This window comes from Dermacentor variabilis, chromosome 2 (genome assembly GCF_050947875.1).
Source record: "Dermacentor variabilis isolate Ectoservices chromosome 2, ASM5094787v1, whole genome shotgun sequence".
NCBI classification, from domain to species: Eukaryota; Metazoa; Arthropoda; class Arachnida; order Ixodida; family Ixodidae; genus Dermacentor; species Dermacentor variabilis.
The window spans coordinates 75543808-75569886 of NC_134569.1; the positions used below are offsets into that span (position 1 = coordinate 75543808).

Sequence of the window (26079 nt, forward strand, 5' to 3'; positions counted from 1 at the left end):
ATAGGTGTACCGCTGTTCGCTTGTAGCCGGTATATTCGATTGTATGGGCTGTCGGAACTTTCGGTTCAATCGTGTGACGTCATGTATCAGAGCGCAAAATCGCGGGAGTGGCTCTGGCGCTGACTTGAACGCCCACGCTACGACTGCAAGGCAAGGGAAGCCGTTTGTTCGCTAGGTAGGCTAGGCGGCTAGGTTTGTACTCAGCCTAACAAGACAGAGCTGAACGCGAGCGGTAAAGCAATAGGAAAAACGTAAAATAAACGCAATAACGCAACGTGACGACATCGAAGGAAGAAAACATAACCGCGCTGAGCTCGTCTCGAGGGTTGGAAGTTGATGCGATGGAAGCTCTGGCAGGCGTTAGGCACCGGCGGCACGGCGCACACACGCCGTGTTGGGATGTTTGCTCTTCGCAAAACTCAAATAGGCGCGTCTTTCGCGCAGCAAAGGCAAGCGATCGCACAGAGCCTTGCGGGAAATAAAGAAAAACTAGCGAATGAAGCTTGGCCGTAGGGGGCGACGGAGCCTACGAAAGAAAAACATCTGTGTCGGCAGTGAACTTGAAAACGAAAAAAATAAAAACGCTAACCAAGTACACTGAGCATAAGTGGAGAAAGGAGTGAAAGGAGGTCAGAAGATGAGTAAGTAAGAGAGAGACTGCACCCATCTTACACCGCTGATCGATGCATGGATGCGTACTAGAGTATAGCCGTACGAGCGGTTCTCGAAAGGGAGAGGGGAACGGAACAGCGGTCCCTCGGCGATGGCACAGCACCGCTCGCGAGCAAGTGCTCAGTTTGCGGCGTGCGTGCGTGAGCCGACAAGAAGGGCGCAGCAGCGGACCTCGTTGCCTGCTCCGCGGCGGCAGTCCGAAAAAGCGAGCGCCAATTAAAGCGGCAGGCAGCGCTACATAACGACGAGGGGGGGGGGGGGGGGGGGAGAGCGGACTGCACGCAACCCAAGAGCGAGGCACAGCGGGCAGAAGAGAGGGAAGGGGGCCGGGTTGCAAGGAGGAGCGAGCCGCCACGCAACCGGTCACGTCATCCGCCAGAAAGGCGCACGGACAAAAGGATGCTGCGGCAGCAGCGGGGCAGAAACGAGTTGGCACAGAGATTCCACCTGTTCTTCCTGCGGCGGCGTGCAGGCGAGCGAGCGGCGGCATGTGGAAAAACCAGTTTGTGGCCGCGCCGCGGAGCGCGACAGCCGGTCCCGAAGCGAGCAGCACGCTGCCCTTGAAAAAGGGGCGAGGGGCCCGGCGGCGCGATCGCCCTTGACTCGGGCGCAGCAGCGGCGGCACGCACGCGTGCGCCCGCGAGAACCGCGCGCTGCTGCTGCTGCTCCTCCCCCCCCTCCCTCCGACGCAGCCATAGCGCGGACGCCGACAAAAGCAAGCCCCCTCCGCTAGGCCACGCCATCTTCTTCTTCCCCTGCCCGAAAAACACATCAAGCCTAGGCCTCGTCGAGCCAGCCGTGTCGAGAGGGGCAGCCTTCGGACCCGTTCGTTCGCTAGGCATTTCGCCCCCGGGAGATGCCAAAATGACGACCAAGGGGCCGGGAAGTGAGTCAACGCATGCGATACACATAGGATGCACTGCCGTACTAAGACGCTGCACGAACAATGGATATTAGACAATGCACCCGCCGCGTGGTGAAGGGCGTTACGATACAACGTAATAAAGACAGGCACGTAGGGCGCGTAAAAGTCGAATGTCGTTACCATGGCTGTTCGAATGTAACCGCGCGGCTCAGCGACGCTACATTCGTCATGGATGCCCCTTTAGGGTTACGGTTTAGTAGCAGTTACGTCCGCCGACTATAACCGAAAGAGCGCCACTCGCGATTCGCCTTGACGCCAGAGAGAGAACAGCGAGAAATGCAAGTGCGAGATTGACGAGCGCCTGCTGATTGATGGCGTCGAGCGAGAGCCCGTGAGAACCACGCCCCCCACCGGCGGCGCGTTTGTTTACGTTCTCATAAAGCCCCTCAATTTTTCAAAAGTAGCGCCATTCTTAGATCTTTCCGACACCCCGCTCACCCTGGCGCGTCCTCCTCCACGCCTCCTGTCGCCCCAGCCTCCTCCGCTCCCCCATTGGCCAATCTGTGTCACGTGGAAGCAGGCGCCGCGCTTTTCTATATTTTTTCTTTCCAGGGCGGAGCAGGCGCCGCGCTTTTGTGTATTTTTTTCTTTCCAGCGCGCGCCGACCTCCATTGTTGGGCCTGCGCGACGAAAGTACGGCAGGCGGACTGACGGAGTGCGTTAGCGCAATAGAATGTGTAGGGCCGAAAACTTAATGCTGCTGCGCCTTCGGTTGCCGCAACAGACACAGCGAGGGCAAAAAGCCTTTTGCTTTGCCATCCGGTGGGCACGCAAAAATAAGTGTGGATTCGCAGGATCGGGCGCGCTGACTTCGAGGAAGTGGCAAAGAACGCACGGCTTAGTGAAGTAAGGGCCACGGCTACTCACAACCTCTTATTTCGAGCCTAGCCCACGCCTTACGCTTCGAAAAAGTGTGTGCTCATGCTCTGCGTGGTTTTAAGCGCGTTGTTTGACTTTTTTTTTTTTTTTTCGAATGTGCTCTCTTTGTTTCATGTAGTTTCGTCTTGCGGTGAAATGCACGCATCTGCAGCTGGCCTGTGACATAAAAGCGACTTTATTCAGGGTGTGTTTTGAGCTCCACCAGAAGTTAACATATTCTCGATGCTTTTGCAAGGCTCAATATGACTTACGATGCAGTCTTTTAGCTTCGAATGTACGCCCGCATGTATTGATTTGGTTTGAGGTGATTAACGTTTTTAACGTTCCGAAGCGACTAAAGCTAGGATGCAGGTCGTAGTGGATGGCTCCGGATAACTTTATCTAGCTCGCCTGGGGATGTTTAACGTGCACTTTGATCGTAGAGTCGTACGTGGGCCGGTAAATTCCTTGTTGGCGTTTCATAACACTCGCGCGGGCGCGCTAGCGCTGCTTTAGAAGTTGGCGCCTCGGCGCGATTGTATTTCTTCAATAAATTTTATTTACTAGTTGTAACACCTTGTCATTATTTCGTATTATTGACGGCGCCTCTAGGGCACCAAAGCGGCAACGGGAACATTAAAGCTAGAACCAGGGCTGGATGGGGCCCGCCGAAGCCTGTGCATGCCAAGGGGGTATAAGATTGCGGACAGTCAATTTTGTATGCGAACACTCCGACGCCTGCATTATTGTAATGTCACGTGCTCTTCGAGGCCTCCGTTAGCCATTACATGTGCCCTCCTGGAGCAGTACTTCTAACAAAAAAACAATATATCGTCACGATTACCAAAGCACATCGCAATGGAAAAAACGGCCCTGTTGCCAAGCATTGCTGACTGCACACAGCCATTCCGCCTGTGTGCGGTCAGCAATCTCTCACGCGCCGGCCGAGGAAAAGTATCCTGCAGGTACGTAAATGAACCTACGAAACTACGTACACATACTTTCACGCTGTCAACACCTGAAACTTTGGTAATTACGCGCGTGTTTGAGTACACCGCGTGCATGCGTCGTGTTTCAGCAACACGAACTCTCAACGTCGCGCGCTTTACGCTTTAAATACGCCTTGAATAATGGTCCTTTTCTCTATTTCTTCCGCAATTCCAACACGAAATTCTAAAGGCCAGTCACCGACTGACGAAGAAAGATCTCGATTGAAAAAACTGCTCCGCAGGGCTCGAACGAACTTTTCCGCGGATTTCTTCCCGTAGCGTGTTAGCCGTCGTCTGCTACAGCAGGCCCACCACCGGCGGCGCCACCGTCGAGGCCGCGCCGAGCGGAGGAGGAGGGAAGTGAATGGCGCTACTTTGGGAGATTAAGGGGCTTTACGTTCTCATAACAGGGCGCCCCCCTCCGGAGGTGTCCGAAGGCGTGGAGCCGGCGGCCCATCCCTTCCCCCCGCAGCGACGCGACTTCCAATTGTTCTTGGCCGCGCCGACGCTGTCGTCTCGAGACGCCTGAACCGCTTGTTACGGCGGCCGGCGACACCGACGTCGACATAGCCAACAATAGCCGTGATGACGCTAAAGCGACGGCAGATTTCGCCGACGGAAGCATTCTGTGTGTCGAGCTCCAATGGACTGGCAGTGGCTGGGTAAGAGCACACGTCAGAAAAGTAAGGAAGATGTAGAAACAATACGTAGAAATAGTGGACTGAAAGGTAAGCTGGCGCTGTTCTGTCCAGCGCAGTAGCTCGATATTTGCGCATGCGTATTGCTATCGACGGCATATTGTGAGATACGCTAACCTCTCTAGAGTTTACGTGAGCTCATTTGTGACCGCCATGACCATAACTCTGTAACGAGGATTAGTGTAAAACCACGGAAGATTCTCAAGAAAGGAACTACAACAAAGGCGACCAATTATTTGCACGTTTTCGCGCCACCGTTCGTGCGAGTGCTTGGCGGCTCTTTTGTTACGGAGGTTTATCTGACTGACCCTCTACAATTCTTGTTCATTTCTTACTTTCCCGGCTTCCTGGCACAGCGATCATTCCCGACGGGTCAACCTGTTCCACACAAACTGCGCGAATTCCGCCCTTTGCCGGCTACAATCCCGAGGGTGTGACATCCGACGAGCGGATTGGAAGCGAAGAACAATGGCATGGGAAGAAGAGGCAGAGAAAGGCAGATGGTGCGACACGAAGGAAACCGTGTAACGACGCAGCGAGCCGACAAGAAAGGAAACTTGGTCTCGCACCGTCTCTACTCTGCAAACACGGTGGCGACGAAGATGTATCCATTTCTCGCAACGCGTCCATGCGTGAAAATAGTGTCCTGCCATCGCCTGAAACTGCACAGAAGTGCACGAAACACCACGCTTCAGACGGCGCGTGACGGAGACCCTATTCCCGGCTGGATGCTACACGACCGCGACAACGAGATAACACAACACGGTGGCTGCCGGCTCCGGCAGGAGTTCGCAGCAAGGAGCCGCCGAAACGACGACCGATTGCAGCAGCGACGGAGAAAACCACCTGCCCGCTGCCCCACACTCCTAGCACTGCATCTTCAGAATTCTCGGAAGGGGGGGGGGAGTAATAAAAAATATAACAGAAAGAAAAAGCCTGAGTTGCAGTGGGAGAAGGATGGTTCGGCTTCCATCCCGGGTGCCTGTAAGCAAGTCGCTACGCGTTGGTAAAAAAGAAAAAAAGAACGGCACCCACATTCTGCCTGGCCCCTCACCCAATCAACCCCTCCTTGCACCCACCTGGCGAGCGAAGGAAAACCAAAAACAGGAGGAAAATATACGTGGTCGCTTCGCGGTGCACGAGATGCGCCGGTGAGCATGTGCGGCTTTGACGGCGCGAAGGCCTATTTGATTCCTCTCTCAGGTTGAGCGTAGATAGCAGGATGACGACGTCTCCCCACTGTGGACGCAGAAGAAACTGCCGCCTCGCTCGTCCCAACGCACAAAATGCCCCTTTTCAAGGCTGAACCCCGCGCAATGCCGCCTATAGCTTCGGTGATCTGACGATCTGTATTGGGCATGACGGCACGCAGGTTCTTTAACAGTTAGTGACATAGTATGACGCAAAAGCTCGCATATGATACGAACCCGCGTAGATGGAGCGAGTTCGCCGTCAAGAAAATGAATGAGAGAAAGAAAAGAAAGTGCAGTTGATAGTTTTTATAAGACATAAATATATACTAAATACATATAGCAAAACCGCGCATAGCAGCACCAAAAAGAACACTGTTCCCCCCTCCCCCCCCTTTCGCACGCAATATAAAACAAGAGAGCAATTACATCTCTGAAAACGTTGGTATTCCAATTTAATACGGTTACCAAACTTGGCACACACTCGCGGGCAACGTTCTGTGGCAACGAAAGTAAAGCTACGTAAGCAAAGCGCGCACAAGTAAAAGTGCGAGTAGAGTTTGATAGCGTTGGTTTCAGTTAGTTCTCCCTGCCTCGCCCTCATCATGCGGCATCAAATCGGGGGTGCTTAATGTTACCTGCGCGCATGTGCGAGCCTTCGGAAACACCTCCGCTGCGGAGAACTTGCGCTGCGCTTTCGTTGCACGCAGCTATATGTAGCATCGCAGTTTGTCAGCGGTAACAATGAACTTGGAGCTCAGGAAAGGAGCGGCAAACAGGATAACAATGGAAGCGTCGCTTTCTTTTTCTTACTTCGCTGCGACAAGAAAAGGAAGTCCAAGCGGAGTCGCCGATTGCGCAGTACTTCCAATGAAAAGGGCCCAATTAGTTTGTCTTTAGCGGAGACGGCAGATTTTTACGCTGTTGCCTTCTGAATGGCAGCCGGACTATAGCGGAACGGCATCTGATATATATATTTTTTCTTTACCTAGAGTGTGTCTCTTACTCGCTTCCCTTTGTAGCCCACACATTTCAGACTACAGGAATCCCCAAGCGCGAGGGAAGACTTGAAAAACAGGCACATGTGCGCAGTAGGGCTGTTGTTTCGCTGCGGCTTATACGGCCGGAAACGCTCGCTTTGCAACCAAAGCCACCGCTGAAAACAATGCGAGCTGATACAGGCCAGAATTAGGTAAAGCGAAAAAGGAAACAGGCTCTGCAAGACGACTTTTGTCGTTTGTTTCCTCCTGTAACCTCGTTTAGGTCGGGCTTGTTTCAGCTTACACGAAATGACGCGAAACAAGAGCAACTCGCCAACTCAACGTGACGTTATTATTACTACAACTGCAAAAAGGAAAAGGAATAATGATCGAAAGGGCACAATGCCAACCCCCCAAAAAGGAACGGTTAGAAACAGTACAGGACAGAAAGGCAGGAAATAAAAGAAAAGTCCGCTAGATGGTGCTGAGTAGCACTGAAGCCACTGCTCCGCGCTCGAATTACGTTAACAGAAAGAACGAGAACAAAGGGGTTAACCGAGGGGCCCGATTTTTATTAATCATAAGAAGCCAACAAAGACACCAAGGACAACATAGGCGAAATTACTTGTACTTACGAATTGAATTAAAGAATGTGATAACCTAATGGTAATGAACGTGGATGAAAAAAACAACTTGTCGCAGGTGGTGAACGATCCCACGTCATCGCATTACACGTTCGATGCTCTAACCATTTGAACTAGGGCGGCTAGATTAATTCTAGTAGTAAAGAAAACGTAAATACCTGTAAGAAAGTGGATGGGGAAACGGCGCCGTAGTAGCTCAATTGGTTAGAGCATCGCACGCGCAATGCGAAGACGTGGGATCGTTCCCCACCTGCGGCAAGTTGTTTTTTTTTTTCATCCACTTTCATTGCCGTTCATTTATCATTTTGTTTAATTCAATTAGTCAGTACAAGTAATTTGCCCTATGTTGTCCTTGGTGTCTTTGTTTCTTGGCTTTTTAAGATATGGCTAACAGAAACAGATACTGGAAAGTAAAGGAAACGCCCGGGACTTGTGCAGAAACCAAGAAAAACGAGTAACCTGAAGGAGGCGCGTCACACAGTGACCCCACGTAGTTACAAAAGAAGTCATTTAGTCGTTCCCCAGCCAATTAGCCCGAAAACAAACCTGGGATGCGCGATCACACTCCTGCAACACAACAGCTAGATACTGTTGCACCTCGTTACATGGTAGGACACGGCTGACTCTATAGCCGACGACCTGTTGCCAGACATGCGAAACGGCGAGCAAGCCGCGGGACAAAAATAAACGACCGAAAGCCGAGGGAAAACGCAAACCGTCCGTGTTGCGCAGCGACGCCAACGCGGTCGACACGGTCTGTCACAACGCTCGGTTAGCTTCAAAGGAGTGTCTAGTTAGTCCCTTTACCATGTGCACCAAGCGCACCGCTACCGAGGTTTGCTCGTGCAAGCTGGAAAGAGCTGCGCGGCATTCGCTTCCGATAGCGGCGCAGGAAGCACCGGGGTGCGTCCGAGGGAATCGCGGTTCACCGAGTGTCTTTTAACCGGCGGCAGAAGCGAACCTCTCTCTCCCGCCGAGAGTGCGACGTTCCGAGCATGTAGGAACGGCAATCGCTTTCGAGGAACGCTTCGCAGTTGAATCGCCGCGCACCCAAACGGCGTTCCTTCCTTTATTTTTTCTCCAAGGAAAAGAGGCGAGCCCATCTGTTCGAAATGCGGAAGGCCATGGGCTAGATTCCAAGGCTGGACGAGATCAATGGCGCCGTTTACGGCGCAGCGAGCACGCGGTCAGGGCGGCGCCCGGGCGGCCGGTCGCTCTTGCTCATGGCCTCGACCTCAAAGGGCGGCAGCACCACCGAAGCGTCGGCCCGGAGCTTTTCGCAACAGGGTCCTCTCGCTTGACACCTTCGCTGCCAATCGGCGTAACGGCCGAACGAGCCGGGTCATTCGTATATATAGAAACGAGGTCCACATCGTTTCTACAACGAAAGCACGCAGCGTTGCGGAAGGCTATAGAGCTGGCACCAGCAGGTCAGCGGGTCGTAATCGATGCACTCGAGGCTCCTATATAGGCGCGACTGTGCCCTTCCAGAGACGAAAGCATGTTCAGAAATTAATTCTGGAAGGATATCGAATTTCTCAAATTTTTTTTATGTGATCACAATTTTTCTATGCCATTCTGACTGCGAACATGTAGTACTTGATTGGTTTCTGGTTAGAACTGAAAAAAAAAAAAGAAAAGCTGCTCTTGAGCCAGCTTTCACGCCTGTTTGGATCGGACTGCTGGTACGATCTGTTGGGAACTCGGCGCTGACGCCCGTGGTTGTACCTGGGTCGCAAGCCCCAAGGGTAGCGTTGGCCTGGCGGCCTGGGGCACAACTGGAAGCATCCGAAGGTCCCGGCAAAGCATGAGTCGACTGGTAACAACGAAACAACTTGTTTATTTTAACATCGCAAAGAGTTGGCGGTCAGGTTTGACCGAAGTAGAGAGACGGGAGAGCACTTCACTCAACAGAAGAAATCGGAGCCCTCCTTTTGGCGTCCGGGGGCAGCTGTTTTTATACTCTCGCAGTTGAGGGCAAGAAGGAACCCCTCAAAAGACGAGCACGTGAATGTACAATGGGCTAATGGTGACGCCCACTGTCGTAGCGATGCCGTAGCACCATGTCGAGCACGATCTCGTAGCACCCTGTCGTGGCGCTGCCGGTCGGACACAATGACTGTAATGAGAGGATGGTCCCTGCTTTGGCATCGCCTGTTTCGGGCACAATGACTGGAACGAGATCCCTGCTTTGGCATCGCCTGTTTCGGGCACAATGACTGGAATGAGATCCCTGCTTTGGCATCGCCTGTTTCGGGCACAATGACTGGAATGCGAGGATGATCCCTAGGCGGTCGCATCGCCGCAGTCGCGCCTGGAAACACCTGGCGATGAGTGTTGCGGCGACGACGATCGGGCCAAAATGTCTGCCGCCCCGCCGCAGTCGCGCCGGCAAAACCACGTGTCGCAGGCGAAACGCAACAGACCGCCCCGCCGGGGGAAGGAGATCCCGATGGACAGGGGACTGCATCCGCTGTCCGGAGGGATGTCGCTCGATGATGCTCATAACCGAAGTCGGGCGTCCCTCGACGTTTCTTGAGCGCAGCGCACAGAGAAGGCCTCGTTCTCTCGTTCAGGTTCGCACGGGACACTGCAAAGTGACTTCGGGAGAGTTCACATTTTTGTTCTCGTTCCCGGCAAGCGTTAGAACTACGCTGAAACTCAACCGCTCAGTCAGCAAGCACGGCACAACCCTCACTAAGCCCTGCCAGGCTCTTTCCCCTTTTTATACCACTGCCTAGTTCCTTACAGTAGTCTAGCATCACTCAGAACGCGTCCACAAATTGAAAAATTGCACTAGAAAGCATATCATCACTTTGAAACACTAAACAAAAGCAATATGTTAAAAAAAAAATCCTGCCTCAGGAAGAAAAACACCAGTAACAAACAATTTTGAGGCTGATTCCTACGTTAGGGGCTTCGACTTAAGCCATCGGCGTTACCGTTGAGACTCCCCTTTTTGTAACGCACCTCAAAGGAATATTGTTGTAAAGCGAGGCTCCAGCGCAGGAGGCGGCCATTTTTGGGAGAGATGGTCTGCAGCCATTGGAGAGGGCAGTGATCCGTCTCAATGATAAACCTCGAGCCGGCTAGATAGCATGACAATTTCTGAACGGCCCACACGAGACATGCACACTCTTTCTCGGTGGCGCTATACGCCTGCTCACGACTGGTCAGCTTACGACTAGCATACAGGACGGGGTGTTCTACTTCTCCATTTTCCCGTTGGCACAGTACAACGCCCATGCCTCGCTCACTAGCATCGCACTGAACAATGAACCCTTTTGTATAGTCTGGCGATCGTAGCACAGGCTGGCTTGTTAGGGCACTCTTTAGGGCGCTAAAAGCTCTTTCCTTTGTCTCGTCCCAGACGACTGTTTGAGGCTCTGTCTTTCTTAGAGCATCCGTCAGGGGAGCCGCGATATCAGAGTACCTAGGGATGTACCTCTGATAGTAGCCGGCGACACCTAAGAACGACCGAATATCGGTCTTTGTGCGCGGTTGCGGAAAGTCTCGCACAGCGGCCACTTTTATTTCAGAGGGGCGGCGACGACCCTGACCAATCACGTGACCGAGGTAGACAACCTCGGCCTGTGCTAACTGGCACTTAGGAGCCTTTACTGTCAAGCCTGCTTCGCGCAGGCGGGTTAGCACTGCCCGCAAGTGTGTCATATGCTCAGACCAGGATGCGGAGAATATCGCTACGTCGTCTAGATACGGTAAAGCGAATTCTTGCTGTCCCCGCAACACTTTATCCATGAGACTTGAAAAACAGTATGGCGCGTTCTTCAAACCAAAACTCAACACTTTAGGACGGAATGTTCCCATTGGTGAAATGAACGCCGCATACCTACTAGCCTCTTCTGTAAGTGGAACCTGCCAATAACCCCTGACAAGATCTAGGGTGGAAATAAACTGAGCGCTACTAACTTTCTCAAGGCGCTCCTCGATGTTAGGGATCGGATAGATTTGATCCTTAGTGATGGAATTAAGCCTGCGGTAGTCGACGCAAGGACGAGGTTCCTTGCCCGGTACCTCAACTAAAATCAAAGGGGAGGTATAATCACTCTCACCTGCCTCAATAACACCGAGCTGTAGCATTTTCTTTACCTCAGCCTCCATAATATCGCTCTGGCGGGGTGACACCCGATACGCCTTGGATCGTACTGGCTCTGGGGAGGTAAGTTCAATATCATGAGTAAGTACAGAAGTCCTACCAGGCCTCTCAGAGAACAGACCTTGAAACTCTTGTAATAGCTGGTGTAGTTCGGTTTTCTGCTCGGGCGACAGCGGTGCTTTACTGATAAGGTCACTAATGACTTGACCGGTGTCTTCCCTGTTCGTCACTGAGCCTAGTCCCGGAAGCTCGACCGGAAGCTCTTCAGGAACGTTTACCATCATGCACACCACTGCTTCCCTTTGTCTATAAGGTTTGAGCAGATTACAGTGGTAAACTTGCTGTGCTTTCCGCTTTCCTGGCAGACTTACCACGTAGTTAACGTCCGACAGTTTCTGAACAATTCGTGCTGGGCCCTCCCACTGCACGTCTAGTTTGTTGTTTAGCGATGTGCGCAATATCATGACCTCATCGCCAACCTCAAAACGACGGGCCCTGGCTGTCCGATCATAATAAACCTTGGCCCTCTGCTGGGCCTTTGTCATTGCTTCACCTGACAACTCCTGTGCCCTTCTTAAGCGTTCGAGGAGCTTAAGCACGTACTCCACCACGACTGGGTCGTCGCCCCTACCTTCCCACGATTCTCGAAGCATGCGAAGCGGAGATCGAAGCGAGCGACCGTACACCAGTTCAGCTGGCGAAAACCCCGTAGCCGCATGCGGCGCGGTCCTTAAAGCAAACATCACCCCAGGCAGACACAGCTCCCAGTCAGTTCGATGTTCAAAACACAACGCTCTCAACACGCGCTTCATGACGGAGTGGAGCTTCTCAACGGAATTCGACTGTGGGTGGTACACTGAGCTGTGTAACAGCTTTACCCCACACCTTTCGAGAAAAGTTGTCGTCAAAGCGCTAGTAAACACTGTGCCCTGATCTGATTGGATTTCCGCAGGGAAACCAACTCGCGCAAATATGGACAGTAGTGCATTAACTATCTCAACTGAGCTGAGTTCTTTAAGCGGCACTGCTTCAGGGAACTTTGTCGCTGGGCAGATCACAGTCAAAATGTGTCTGTACCCCGTGGCTGTTACCGGCAGAGGTCCCACAGTATCAATAACGAGCCGTCTAAAAGGCTCCGTTATGATAGGTACCAATTTCAACGGCGCCCTTGATTTGTCCCCTGGTTTGCCCACCCGCTGACAAGTGTCACATGTCCTCACGAAATGGTCTGCGTCCCGAAAACACCCTGGCCAATAGTACTCTTGCAAGAGACGGTCCTTAGTTTTCTTAACTCCTAGGTGTCCGGACCACGAACCCCCGTGTGACAAGCGCAACAGATCCTGACGATAGCATTGAGGCACGACCAGCTGATCGAACTCCACTCCTCGGCGGTCTAGATACTTCCGGTACAGGACTCCACCTCTTTCCACAAAACGCGCAGTTTTCCTGGCGATACCTTCTTTGACATTGCAGCGCACGTTTTCCAGGCTGCCATCCTTTTTTTGCTCGGCTATCAAAGCCGACCGGCTGACTTTTAGCAACCTATCAAGTCCGTCTGACGTAGGCGCGATGAGCAAATCAGTAGATAGCTCTTCTAACTTTCCCGTGTCGGGCATTTCCTCTCCAGTATCTGGCGCCTTTAACGTTACAGACTCAAGTTTATTCAGTTCGGGCGTGCTCGGAATATCAGCTTGCTGCGCCTCTGACCCTTTTTCGTTGTTTGATAACGTCGGCCCCGCAACTACCGCCTTTGCAGCGAGCTCCCGAACCTTCGATCTGGTTAAGGCCTGAACACTAGCTTCACCAAACAAAAGCCCCTTCTCGCGCAGGAGGTGATCGGACCTGTTTGAAAATAGGTACGGGTACTGGGGTGGCAGCATAGATGACACTGCCGCCTCTGTCTCAAGCGCTCCGAAAGGTCCTTCAATAAGCACCTTTGCTACTGGCAGACACACGCTATGAGCTTCCACGGCTTGCTTGATCCACGCGCACTCGCCCGTGAACATATGGGGTTCTACGTAAGATGGGTGAACTACATCCATCGTAGCTGCGGAATCGCGAAGCACTCGGCACTCTTTCCTGTTCACGAGGAGGTCTCGCATGTAAGGCTCGAGAAGCTTCATGTTCTCGTCAGTGCTGCCTATTGAAAAAAACACAACTTTTGGTGTTGTTTCCGGACACTGCGCCGAAAAGTGACCCGGCTTCTGGCACGTATAACAAACGCCCGCTCGCCTCATCTCGAACCGCTTTCTGCGTTTGGCTGCCGCCGTCTCTTTACGTTTGGTCGGACTGCTTTCACTCGCATCCTCACTACGCGTGTCCCCCTTTAATCTCATGGGCGTGAATTTCGGCCTCTCAAACTTCGAGCCAAATTCACCCTTTTGACCGTCCTTAGCTCCGCGAGCCCGACGCGTCACAAACTCCTCGGCTAGCTCAGCGGCTTTAGCCACCGTACAAACGTCTGGCCTATCCAAGACCCAGTATCGCACGTTCTCCGGTAACCGACTATAAAACTGTTCTAGCCCGAAGCACTGCAGAACTTTATCGTGGTCACCAAACGCTTTCTCTTCTTTGAGCCACTCCTGCATGTTCGACATAAGCCTATACGCAAACTCTGTATATGACTCACTTCTGCCTTTCTCATTTTCCCGAAACTTCCGACGGAACGCCTCCGCAGACAGCCGGTACTTTTTTAGAAGACTCGATTTCACTGTGTCGAAATCCTCTGCCTCCTCTCTATCCAAGCGAGCGACTACGTCGGCCGCCTCGCCGGGTAACAAAGTGAGCAAGCGCTGTGGCCACGTTTCCCGAGAGAACCCCTGCTTCTCGCACGTTCGCTCAAAGTTAACCAGGAACAAACCAATGTCCTCTCCAAGCTTAAACGGCCGCATCAGGTCAGTCATTTTGAACAATACGCGTTCTCCTGCACCGTGTGCCTGACTTCCATTACGAGCGCGTTCCATCTCTACCTCAAGACGCTTCATTTCCAAAGCGTGTTGACGGTCACGCTCTTGTTGCTCTCGCTCTTTCTGTTCTTTACGTTCACGCTCTTCTTTTTCTTTTTGTTCTTTAAGTTCGCGCTCCTGTCTTTTTGCAGTCTCCTCAATAGTCTCAAGGCATTCCGACAGCTCGTCATCCTCAGCCTCTAACTCAAGAATAGCCTTTAGCAGTTCAGGTTTTCTTAGTTTGTCTGAGACATCCAGACCCAACTCTCTTGCAAGCTCCAACAATTTCGGTTTGCGCAACGACTTCAAATCCATGGCTGCTCTGAATGCTGCTTTCTCTACTGCCTATTATTGTCTTGCCGCAAACTAACCCGGCAGCAACGACAACCACAATTACCAGCTCTGTTTCTGACACTAACAAAAGCCTGGCAAAGCTCAGAAGAAGAAAGTCCCGCACTCACCAAACCTCGCAGGCAGGAATTCCGCGCAGTCGTTCCGCTGCAGGCAACCAGTCGTCACACAGGGCTCGTTGCACTGCTCCCGGATCGTCGTTGAGCTGCTCAGCATACAGTCAACTGCATCTCTTCGCTGCTGGCCTCCGTTGTCGCGATCTCACCGCTGGCAGACAGTTGTTTGAAGTCGTAGGCGATCTCACCGCTGCCAACCAGATGTTTGGATCGGACTGCTGGTACGATCTGTTGGGAACTCGGCGCTGACGCCCGTGGTTGTACCTGGGTCGCAAGCCCCAAGGGTAGCGTTGGCCTGGCGGCCTGGGGCACAACTGGAAGCATCCGAAGGTCCCGGCAAAGCATGAGTCGACTGGTAACAACGAAACAACTTGTTTATTTTAACATCGCAAAGAGTTGGCGGTCAGGTTTGACCGAAGTAGAGAGACGGGAGAGCACTTCACTCAACAGAAGAAATCGGAGCCCTCCTTTTGGCGTCCGGGGGCAGCTGTTTTTATACTCTCGCAGTTGAGGGCAAGAAGGAACCCCTCAAAAGACGAGCACGTGAATGTACAATGGGCTAATGGTGACGCCCACTGTCGTAGCGATGCCGTAGCACCATGTCGAGCACGATCTCGTAGCACCCTGTCGTGGCGCTGCCGGTCGGACACAATGACTGTAATGAGAGGATGGTCCCTGCTTTGGCATCGCCTGTTTCGGGCACAATGACTGGAACGAGATCCCTGCTTTGGCATCGCCTGTTTCGGGCACAATGACTGGAATGAGATCCCTGCTTTGGCATCGCCTGTTTCGGGCACAATGACTGGAATGCGAGGATGATCCCTAGGCGGTCGCATCGCCGCAGTCGCGCCTGGAAACACCTGGCGATGAGTGTTGCGGCGACGACGATCGGGCCAAAATGTCTGCCGCCCCGCCGCAGTCGCGCCGGCAAAACCACGTGTCGCAGGCGAAACGCAACACGCCCCAATACCGACCCTAATTCAACTTTGGCAGTGGGAGCAGCATAACATCAGGCTCAACGAGTGTGACTCGATATTAGCAATATTGGTACAACCTCCCATGACGAGTACAGCTCGGGATCGGGGATTAAAAGGTTAATACGTGCTTGTCCAGCGTTACGCAACGTCAATGCCCCCTTCTTCTTCTATAAGACGGCCCTTGCTAGCGCAAATATTCATGCGACATCACGTATGGCATATTATTTTCCTATTCGGAGCTTGCACTGCCCTATTGGTGATACGGATCGAGACAACTTTTCCCCGTGCTCATCGCACAACAATATGGCAGCCTCGATGACGCCTACGGTGGCGCATCCCGCTCTATATATAACATCCCTGGATTCGTGAGGAACACAGGACACGTGAGGACACACTATGATACACGTCACGCTTTCATCGACGTTAGGAAATGAAAGATACCAAGGCCATGTCGCGAGAGGACCGAGTCATGACTGTAACGCGCTGTCACATCTTAATATCACAGGTAACGCTGCCAAGGCACGCTGCGAATAAACGGGGTGCGTCCTGCAAGCGCAAGCACAGCGTTGGTATTTCTAAACCCGTAATTGGGCGATGCCATCTCCGCCCATTCCACAGCGCTGCGCGGTATTAGGCGAGGCAAAGCCGGCACACGAGCTGGTCCAGCCGCGGTGCCGGCGGGCAACGCCCCGCGGCCGTGCACGCGAATGCCCGCCACCGCTGCCGACGCTCATCGGAGACAACAGCGGAGCGCCATCGCGGCGGCGGCGGCGGCGGCAGCAGCGCGCAGCCGCCATTGTTCGGTCGGCGACGAGCCGTGTCGCGACCTGGAAGCCCGTGGCCGTCGTTAGCGGCGTAAAAACGCAGCGCCTCGCCACAGAGAAGCGAGCCCCGGCCTCCGCCGGGACGCCACGGAAATGCGCCGCCAATTAGTAACGCGCCGGCCCGGGCGGAGACAGCAGCGCCCGACGACGGCAGTGGCGCGAGGAGAAAGAAATCACGCAGAAACCAAAACCGGCACCACCCCCCCTGTCTTCCGGAACTGGGGCCCCCCGCGGACGCCCGACACGCAGTCCTGCCCCAGACACACGCCCGCACTGGGGACCCAGTCCGCGCCGCACGGGGCCCGGTTTTCGCAGCGAAAGAAATTAACCTAAATGGGCGCGGACTCGTCCGTGCAGGCAATGGCGAAAGCGAGTCCCAGCTCTTGGTCACGGGCTCGTTAACTAGGCTGGGTTCGGATTGCGCGCTTAACTGTCGGGCCCTTTTCAACAAACCGAACAGTCTGCGTGCTCAATGGGCGCCGTAAGAAGGAAGTCGCGGACTGATGCTGGGTGCCGCAGTTGGGGTCGTGTTTTACTACGCCCCGACTGCAGTCTCGGAACACACGTGGCCGTGGAACCGACAACCCAATATTGTCTCCTATAGGTTTAAGCTATACATAAACAAGTCTGGTACGACAGCAATAGTACGTACGTAGGACCGGCGCAGAAACACTGAATGGCGCCTAATTTCGTGTCAGAAATTAACGATACGATGCAAATATCGCTGGACCTAATTGAGTACCGCTTTTCCTCGCAGATGCCTGCGCGTGTGTATTTTGCGCAACACACTTTGCGTCCACGGCGGTGGTCAGAACCAGCTGCCAGCCTGAGGCGATACCTCCAAAGGCGTGGCACGGGACACAATCAGCGTTCTTCTCCCCGGTCGCGACATGCTTCACTGACCAAGGCGGCCACCGGCGTTAGAAAAAGAAGCCAAACACGCGCAGCAGGTCCGCAGCAGCTGCGGCAATGACGTCCTAATCCAGCCGGCCAAATAGGCTCACTGCAAGTTCTGAACCTTCAGCTCATTCGGCACATCTCGCGTGTGGTCTTTCGCTCCCGCTCATTCTCTCCCATACCCGAAGCTACAGCTTTCTCTCGTCAGCAAAGGGTGCCGCCGAGATGAAAAATGATAAGCATGACTGGTTTATTACATCGCTCTCTCGTTCCGCTCTGAATTTAAATTATGATGCATTTTCTTTCTTTCTCCCTCTTCAATCCCTGGCTCATGTATGAGCTGGTGCTACTTGCCGAAGCCACCCGTTTTCAGGCATGCAAGGACTCGACAGAACACAAGCAATCAAGGAGTAAACCAAGTCCGGCGCTCGCTCGATCGCAGATCGACCAAAACCACCTGCAGCAAGCAGGCCGCATCCATTTTTCTCTTTCCTTCGCTGGAAAGAAAAAAAAATGGGGGGGGGGGGCAGAATGGCCGGTCGACTTCATTACTCCTGTACGCCATCCTCATTACAGGCTGGCGCCACACAAGATATTGCGTCTCGCGGCTTCGGCGGCCACGGCGACGGGGCCCGGGACGTCGTAACGGCACCCGCGGTTTATAAGGGAAACGTGTGGGTAAGCGCTGGATTCCTGTCACGTCTCTTCTACGCCAACGGAACCCTGCGAGGAGATTTCGCTCACCATCCCCGTGGTGGGGACAGTCGAGGCGAGAGGCAAGAATGCGCCAGAAAAGGAGCCTCCGCCGATGCCTTCCCAAGCAGTACCAGTTTTAATGGCCTTTCAAGCTGCCCAGGAAAAGAAGTTTAAAAAAAGAAGCGAGAGCAGCAAATCAGCCAGCCATGCAGCTGCCTTGCCAGTGAGCGCTATTAAAATCGACCGAGTCACGTATGGCGCACGTTGTGCGCGGACTGGCCGACGGATAACGGTGTCGCAGCTAAACTGGAAAAAAAAAAAAGACAGGGCCCGTACTCGCAAAGCAGGGCGTAATAAATTATGATTAATCGCCGACAGTGGACATATTAAAAGCCCAGTCGGTTGACCAAGACAAACATATCCTACGGAAGAAATGGCTTGTGAATTATGCCCCTAGTTTATAGTGCTTCAGTGGGAGACAAACGCTGGACTGCGAATAATATACAAAAGATGCTTCCGGCTATGCGTTGGCGAAATGTGAAGAACGATACACAAGTATGCTTTATACAGAACTATAGTAGGGGAGGCCATTTTAAGTCAATTTCCGACTTCACTGTCGTACGCCTATAATTCTCGCTGGATTTATCGCAAGTGATCCTAGCACTGTCCCATGTCGACGATAAGATTCGAGAAGTATAGGGCTTGCGAACTTGAATTAAGGCGTCACGAAGGACAGTCGGTTCTTCTTTAATGCCAGGAAGGGCACCTACCTACACCAAAGAAGTTGAAAACGCCTCGATCGACACTTAGCTATGACAGCCACATGACAACCTGCCATAGCCATAAACCAGGCTTCGTAGCAGTAGCTCGAGTCTTTCGCGCTGGCGTGCCTGTACGTGCGTGCGTGCGGGCGGGCGTCTACATGTGTAGCTTCTTGCGCACGTGCTTCCCTTTCCCACATTTTCGAGACGCACCTTGAGTAAAGTGGCAAGTATACCCTAGCCTTCCTACGTCACAGACACATCGGTGAGCCTTGACCACATCCCTTAACCAAAGCGAGGTCAACCCCGACCACGAGTGCTTACGGCGGCGCTGTACTGACATGTTAAACGGGATCAAGCTTTGGCTCAAGACTGGCACGACGTCCTTGGTTCGTGAGTACTTTTTTTTTTATTATTATTATAAGCAGGACCACGTCAGTGTACAAACTGCTTCCCGTATGCGGGATGTCTTTCTTCTTTTTTTTTTTCTTTCTCCTGTTCAGAAGTTAGCCACCTCTTTAACGCCATGCAGTTCCCGCTTCAACTGACACGCCCGTAAGGAACGTGGTTCTACTGCCCGGCCGGAGGCACCGTATAGGTTGTTTCGACAAAGCAGGCTTCCGGCAAACCCGACTCGACAGATCCGGCTCCATTTGGCAAAGGCGGCACACAGGGTCCGTCTCCTAAGCTCAGCAGCGCAGCGAGCGGCGGGCAGGCAAGCCCGCTATGGTAGCAGCTGCGTTTAACAACGGGGGCCTGCGGCGCAGGACGGCGCACAACGCTAGGCCCTCGCCCCCAACCTGGATGGATGGATGGATGTTATGAGCGTCCCCTTTGGAACGGGGCGGTGGCTTGCACCACCAAACTCTTGCTACTATGCTGCCTAATATCCTACCTTGGTTAATCAATGAGAAACAAAAAAAAAGACACTATGAACTACCACGTCCAAATTTTCTGATACCCTATTGCGAACTGTGCTTTTGTACGTCTCCGTCTTTTGTCGTTTCCCTACTTTTCTTCCACCAATCCTCCAATCGCCTCTTACTGATGTCTATTGCGGACCTGTTTGCTTTACCACTGCTCCCGCTGAACCCAAGGGCTTCAAGGAGGCCAGTGGTGCCTAAATCGACCGCTGGATAGACGTCTTCACATTCTAATAAAATATGCTCCGTCGTTTCCCTAGCTTTACCGCAGCAAGCACATGCTTCTTCTTCCTTCTTATATCTCGCTTTATAGGTGCGTGTTCTAAGGCATCCCGATCTCGCTTCGAAAAGTAATGAGCTTCCCTTTGAGTTATCATAAATGGTTTCTTTCCTAATTTCGTTTTTTCCCCTTAAGTAGTTACTCATGGCAGGTTTCTTTTCCATTGCCGCCACCCATGAGATTAATTCAGCCTCTCTGACTTTCCGCTTGACCTTCTTTGTTGCTGTGTTGCCCACCCCACAGGCCGCATACTTGCTGGTAAGCTTCCTAGTTCTTTTCCTCCACTGTGAATCAATGTTTTGCCTGTACAGATACCTGAACACTCTCCCAGCCCATTTACTTTCCTCCATATTCCTCAGCCGTTCTTCATACTCAATTTTACTGCGAGCTTCCCTCACTTCAAAACTAGTCCAGCCCATATCCCCTTGCACAGCTTCATTTGTAGTCTTCCCGTGAGCGCCCAATGCGAGGCGACCCACTGACCTTTGGTTCCCGTCGAGTCCTGATTGTACCCCTGATTTAAAGCAAACAACCGCATTTCCAAAAGTAAGTCCTGGAACCATTACCCCTTTCCACATACCTCGGAGGACCTCGTACCTATTGTATCCCCATAGCGCTCTGTGCTTCATTATGGCTGCATTTCTCTTCCCCTTGACTGTTATGGTTTTTTCCTGTGTTTCCATATATCCGTTGCCTTCGTTTATCCATATACCAAGGTATTTATATTCTGTTACCCGAGGTATTTCTTGGCCCTGTATCTCCACTGTCTGTTCACTGTTATCATTGAATACAATAACACCTGATTTTCTAACACTAAATTTCAAACCTAAATTGTTGGCTTCCTGTCCACAGATATTAGCCAGACGTTGCAAATCACTTTGCTTGTTTGCGAGCAACACAATGTCGTCCGCATAAAATAAACCTGGGAGTTGCTGCTCTATTACTGTACCTGCCTGTTTGTATGATAGATTAAACCCGATATTACTTCCTTCTAGCGCCCTCTCCATCCTCACCATGTACATCATAAACAGCAGCGGGGATAAAGGGCACCCCTGCCTCAGTCCCTTGTTGATATGAACTTTCTCCGCGCTCCTCATCCCTTCCCATTCAACACAAACAGTATTTTCTAGGTAAATCTCTCTCAAAAGCTGTATACAATCGTTACCTAAGCCTTCCCCTTCCAGAATATCCCACAAAATGCTGCGGTCTACGTTGTCGTATGCTCCTGTAATGTCCAAAAAGGCCACATACAACGGTCTGCTTTCCGCTTTTGATATTTCAATACACTGAGTAAGAACAAACAAGTTATCATCCAAACGCCTACCTATTCTAAAGCCATTCTGAAGCTCTCCCAAAATGCCATTATTTTCTGCCCATGCTTGAAGCTTTAATTTGATTGCCTGCATTGCTAGCCTGTATATTACCGATGTAATGGTCAACGGTCTATACGAGTGAATTCTGTCTTTCTCCCCCTTACCTTTATAAATTAAATTCATTCTACTTTGTCGCCAACTGTCTGGTATTCGTCTATCTTTTAAAGTTTTTTCAACTGCTTTCACGAGAGCTTCCTTACTTTTTGGTCCCAGTTCATTTATCAGCCTAACGGGAACCTCGTCTAGCCCTGTGGCTGTGCGCTTAGGAATTTTCTCTTCCGCTTTCTTCCAGTTTAAATTTGTAAGCACTAGCTCCTTTCCCCCTTGGGTCTCTTTCATGCTCTTTTTTTCTTCAAATACAACCTCGTCCTTGCCTTTGAAAGATTCGGCTGTTACTTTTTGGATGTAATTTATTGCTGCTTCTCCTTCCAGTCTGTTTTCATCTTCATCTCGGATATGTTGTTGTATTGTTGTTGACTTCCTGCCTAATGATTTTATGTGATTCCAAAATATTCTAGGTGCGGCCTTCTTTTTCTCACGTATTTCTGACAACCAACTTTCGCTTTCACCTTTTAATTTTGCTTGTACCAGTATTTGAACCATAGACTTTTTCTCCCGGTATATTTCCCATTTACTGGTTACTTCATCCTGTGGCAACTGCGCCTTCTTTGCCTGCCTGTGCTCTCGAGATGCTTTCTGTCGTTCGGCGATCGCTTCTCGTATCTCCTTGTTCCACCAGCTTTTCGGTTTCTTTTTTCCTTTCCAATGAACATGTTGTTTCTCTTTCCGTAATTCTGTCGTTACTACACTTAGAAGCTCACCATATTCCCACCCCTTACTTGGCGACTTGCCAATTTCTTCCTCCACTCTAGTGACTATATTCGCTATTTGTTCAGCGTTCAAATTTGGACTGGCCATTTTGCTTTCGTTGCTCTCTTTCCGAACTACATATCCCATTTTCAAAATGATGCGTTTATGGTCACTCCCTATGCTGCTAAACCCTTCCTCATCGATGACCATTTCTCTCAACTTATCATGAATTCCTTCTGTCATCAGACAGTAATCAATGGTCGATTGCCGGTTTCCCACTTCCCACGTGATCTGTCCTTCACACTTAAGCCCTGTATTCACGATCACGAGGTTATGTTGCTCGCAAAGGTCTAGCATTGACTTCCCGTTATTGTCGGTATAGCCATCTAAATCCTGTATGTGGGCATTCATGTCACCTAATAGGATTATCTCAGCACCATTCCCGAAACCCCTAATATCAGCGCTTATGCATTCCACTAACTCTTTATTCTTCTCTGTGCAATTTATTCCGGTCCACAAATACGTAACTCCAAGCCAAGTTTCTTTCCCACTCATTGTACCTGCTAACCAAAGATGCTCTTGACATTGTGAATTTACTCTCTTCCATTTGGCTCCCTGATGGATGAGCATTCCGACTCCCCCTCCCTTTCTTTCCGACTTAGTTCTGTTGCACCCTTCCCATACATAATTCTCAATAACTGGCGGCTCTTCTGAGTCTCTAAGGTGCGTTTCTGTAACCGCATACACCCCTATTTGTTCTCTATGTAACTGCTCCTCAATCTCTGCCCACTTTTCCTTTCTTCTGCCGCCCTGCATGTTTATGTAGCCTATTGCATGGCGAGCTCTTGTTCTTGCTTTCCTCCTTTTTCTGTTATCGACGGCAATGCTCTTCTGATGTTCCCCTAGGGGACCTTCTTTATTACTACCTACTCTGACCTCCTGAGCGCCCGCGGGCCCCCTAAAAAAGCAACAGCGCGACCCCCAAGTCGCCAGCCCACTTCTCGTGCTAGCCTGTAATTGAAGTGGATCCCATCTCGTTTAAAACCACCACAACTTCTCACTTCCCTGTTTACTTCGACAACCTCGAAGCCTTTCTCTCGGCTCATTTTCCATATTGCCTCATTGGCAGCCATTACGGCTCTTTGTACGTGACTGTCACGCACAGGCACCTCCGGCACCGTGCACACCACGATCTGCACCTGAGGGGATAGCTCGCGCAAGTCGTCCACCCCCTTCGCCAAGCGCTGGGCTAGTCCTGGCCCTTTCCCGTTCAGGACATCATTTAGCCCACCTGCTACTACGACAAGGTTGCGCACGTGGGCATTTTCCGTGAGCTTTTCTTTTGCTCGCTCCATGACAGAACCCAGTGTCTGTCCTGGAAATGTCCCTACCGCCACTCTTTTGTCGCCTTTCACCCTCTCTACAATTGCTTTTGAGCACCCAGCCATGTTTGAGTCGCCAGCGATAATCACCCTTTGACTCTCTCCTACCTCTCCCTGCTTCCCGGCTTCCTGTGGCTGCAGCGTCGCCTCACTCGGGGCGTGTTGCGCTGCTTCGCTATAGCTACGCCGATTCACCGGCGGCGAGCTGGCGACCGCTTGCTTTGGCTCCCTGCCTCCCACTTCGCCCTCGCTGTGGTGTCCTGACCCGACATTATCCGCTGCCCGAGTCTCAAGAGCGTCGAGCCGCCTTTGCAGTTCGGCGCTCCTTTCTTTCGCCTCCCCAAGCTCGGCCACAGTCCTCACCAACTGCGCGGCCTGGGCCGCCTCCACCTTGACGAAATTTTCAACCTTCGCCTGCAGTTCTATCCGCTTCTCCTGCTCCTCCCTCAGGTTTGCCTTAAGCTCTTCAAACTTAGCCGCCCAATTCTCTTCCAGTTTTTGGACGGCTTCCCTGACGCGCTCGCACGACCTGCACGTGAAGCTAGACCCCACCGCGTCTGCTAAATTCTGAAATTTAGTCTCGTCGAGGAAGCACCAGCGCAGGCACTCGTCGCACTGCACTTGCTCCCCGTCCCCCGCGGCCTTCATGTTTTTCGAGTTCATCGCTAGGCCTACGTCCCTAGGCCCAACGAGCAAGTTCGCCAAATCACTCACGCAAACCCGACCTCGACCGCTATCCCAAACAAAAACAAAGAATTATCACTCCCTACTCCATGTGAGAATCCGAAGAGCTAGCTGAAAGAACTACCCCCTAGGCCTAACGGGGGAGCCGCCAGACCTAGACAAAGCCGGTACGTTTCCTACTCCTACCAAAAATTCAAAATTTGCGCCCCTACTCCATGCAAAAGAAAACACTTCAAAAACACTAGCTAATAAAGATAAAAGAGTACTTAGCTACGAACGAAGTCGCTGAAGCCTCGTCCACAGGAGCGTCCGCGAGCCACGACCGTTCCCAACGCGACCGTCCGCCTCACCCCCGCCCCCACCGCCGCCTATCGGCGCTGCTTGCTCCATTCCGATCTCTCCGCCCGGCTGGCTGTTAAAAGTGCACAGCTGCCGCCTGTCTTTGGACTGGAAGCAGCATCAACAGGGGCCAGCAGCAGCGACAAGGAAGCGGGCGACACGCGATGGTGGTGGAAAGGGGAGCAGACAGACGCAGCGCGCGCCGCTACCCTTTCCCGCCCGCCAGCCAAAGAACAGGCACAGCGGGGAACCGCTTATCCCACTCTCACTCGGCAGAGATGGAGATCGAACGACGGACCGAAATAAGTTCGGCGGAGACAGCATGCTCCCAACATTTCACACAAGTACTATTACATCATCTTCTACAGCTACAGCTATATATATTACATAATTATTTTATTTTCTCCATCCACGCGTTCGTACAAGGCATGCTTTCGGAGAGCGTGTAATGAAGGCGGAACGCGAAGAGCGCCGCCGGCACTCAGCCCGCTTGCTATTTTAAATAAAACACCCACTTGATTTCCACTCACTATAGCGGCCGGCCCGAACCCAGTAAATCTCTTTTTTTTTTTTTATCGGTCCCAGCAAACTTGTACCGAAGCAAAGGAACATTAGAGGGTTTCGAAGATGTTAAAAGGAAAGAGTGCCTGCCAATACGACTTGCTATGCATGTAGGAAGCGCGCCCACACTTCTCATTTATGCAAAGATTGCGTCCTTCAGGCGCTTGGCAAAAAGAAGAAAGAAAACAAAGAGAAAGATGCTGACTTTATCGATTATTCTCGAAGCTCCACGTGCCTGAGACGAAGTGGCAAAGACATTCGGCCACTACCGGTTTTTCAACGCCTTCTCCAATGTAGTCGGACCAGACACGAAGTGAAGTTTGCAAGATTTGATAGCATATATCGGGTGCCAAGACAAGAAAAAGAAAAGGTGGCAAGGCGCAGGAAAGATGAAAATGCGGGAAAGTACCGATACCGAACAATAAGTTCCACCCAGAAACTGGTTCTTATTGGTTATTTATTTATTTATTTATTTATTTATTTATTTATTTATTTATTTTCATGGATTACACGAGTTCACTACACCGGTCCGCCAAAAGTTGCTGTAAGATGTAAAAATATATTCTGGAGCTCACAGACGCACCGCGTGGTCTTTACGGTAGACGTAACATCGCCGGTCGTAAGACACGCTCGCCTCAAAGCAGTCACAGACAGCGTCGGAAGCTGTCACGCGACAGAACCAGCATTTGCACCGGCAAACGCTCGTCGCTTCAAAAGTGTTGATGGCACGCCTTTAAGTTCGCGCCTTCCAGTGATATATGTTCGCTCCCAAACTTTCACGCAAGTGCTATCACATCATCTTCTACAGCTTAGGAAACCACACACCCTCGGAGTACAGACGCGACACTGAGTCACCTTGGCGCTGCCAAGCCAAAAGAAGACCCCGAAACGAGTGCCGCTACCTGCACCTCGCATCGCGGAAGCAAACAACCCAGCGAAAAAGTCCCGTTCCACTGCCTGGTTATGGACATCCATGTGTGACGTTCTGCCGCAGTTCGGCTATGAATGGGTCACGCTTCATTGCCCCGTGACTGCGGATACAGTCAGTTCATATTGAAACATCGGCGCAGGTCGTGATGACGTGCCT

At 51.9% G+C, this 26079-nt stretch overlaps 1 protein-coding gene, 1 long non-coding RNA gene and 1 other non-coding gene across 8 annotated transcripts in view; 2 read left to right on the forward strand and 1 right to left on the reverse strand.

Moving 5' to 3' along the window:
- LOC142572108 (ecdysone receptor-like) overlaps nt 1-26079 on the reverse strand; it is a 180521-nt gene that overhangs the window by 64215 nt on the left and 90227 nt on the right. The gene's annotated exons all lie outside the window — the stretch shown is intronic.
- On the forward strand, nt 1442-4780 carry LOC142572111 (uncharacterized). Of its 2 annotated transcripts, none has more exons than XR_012826002.1 (3): nt 1442-1558; nt 3855-4172; nt 4499-4780. It is a non-coding gene; the product is annotated as an uncharacterized LOC142572111 (long non-coding RNA). The 2 variants fall into 2 exon arrangements; XR_012826003.1 differs by having other exon boundaries at nt 3855-4106.
- TRNAA-CGC (transfer RNA alanine (anticodon CGC)) lies at nt 7142-7214 on the forward strand. Its single transcript has one exon. It is a non-coding gene; the product is annotated as a tRNA-Ala (tRNA).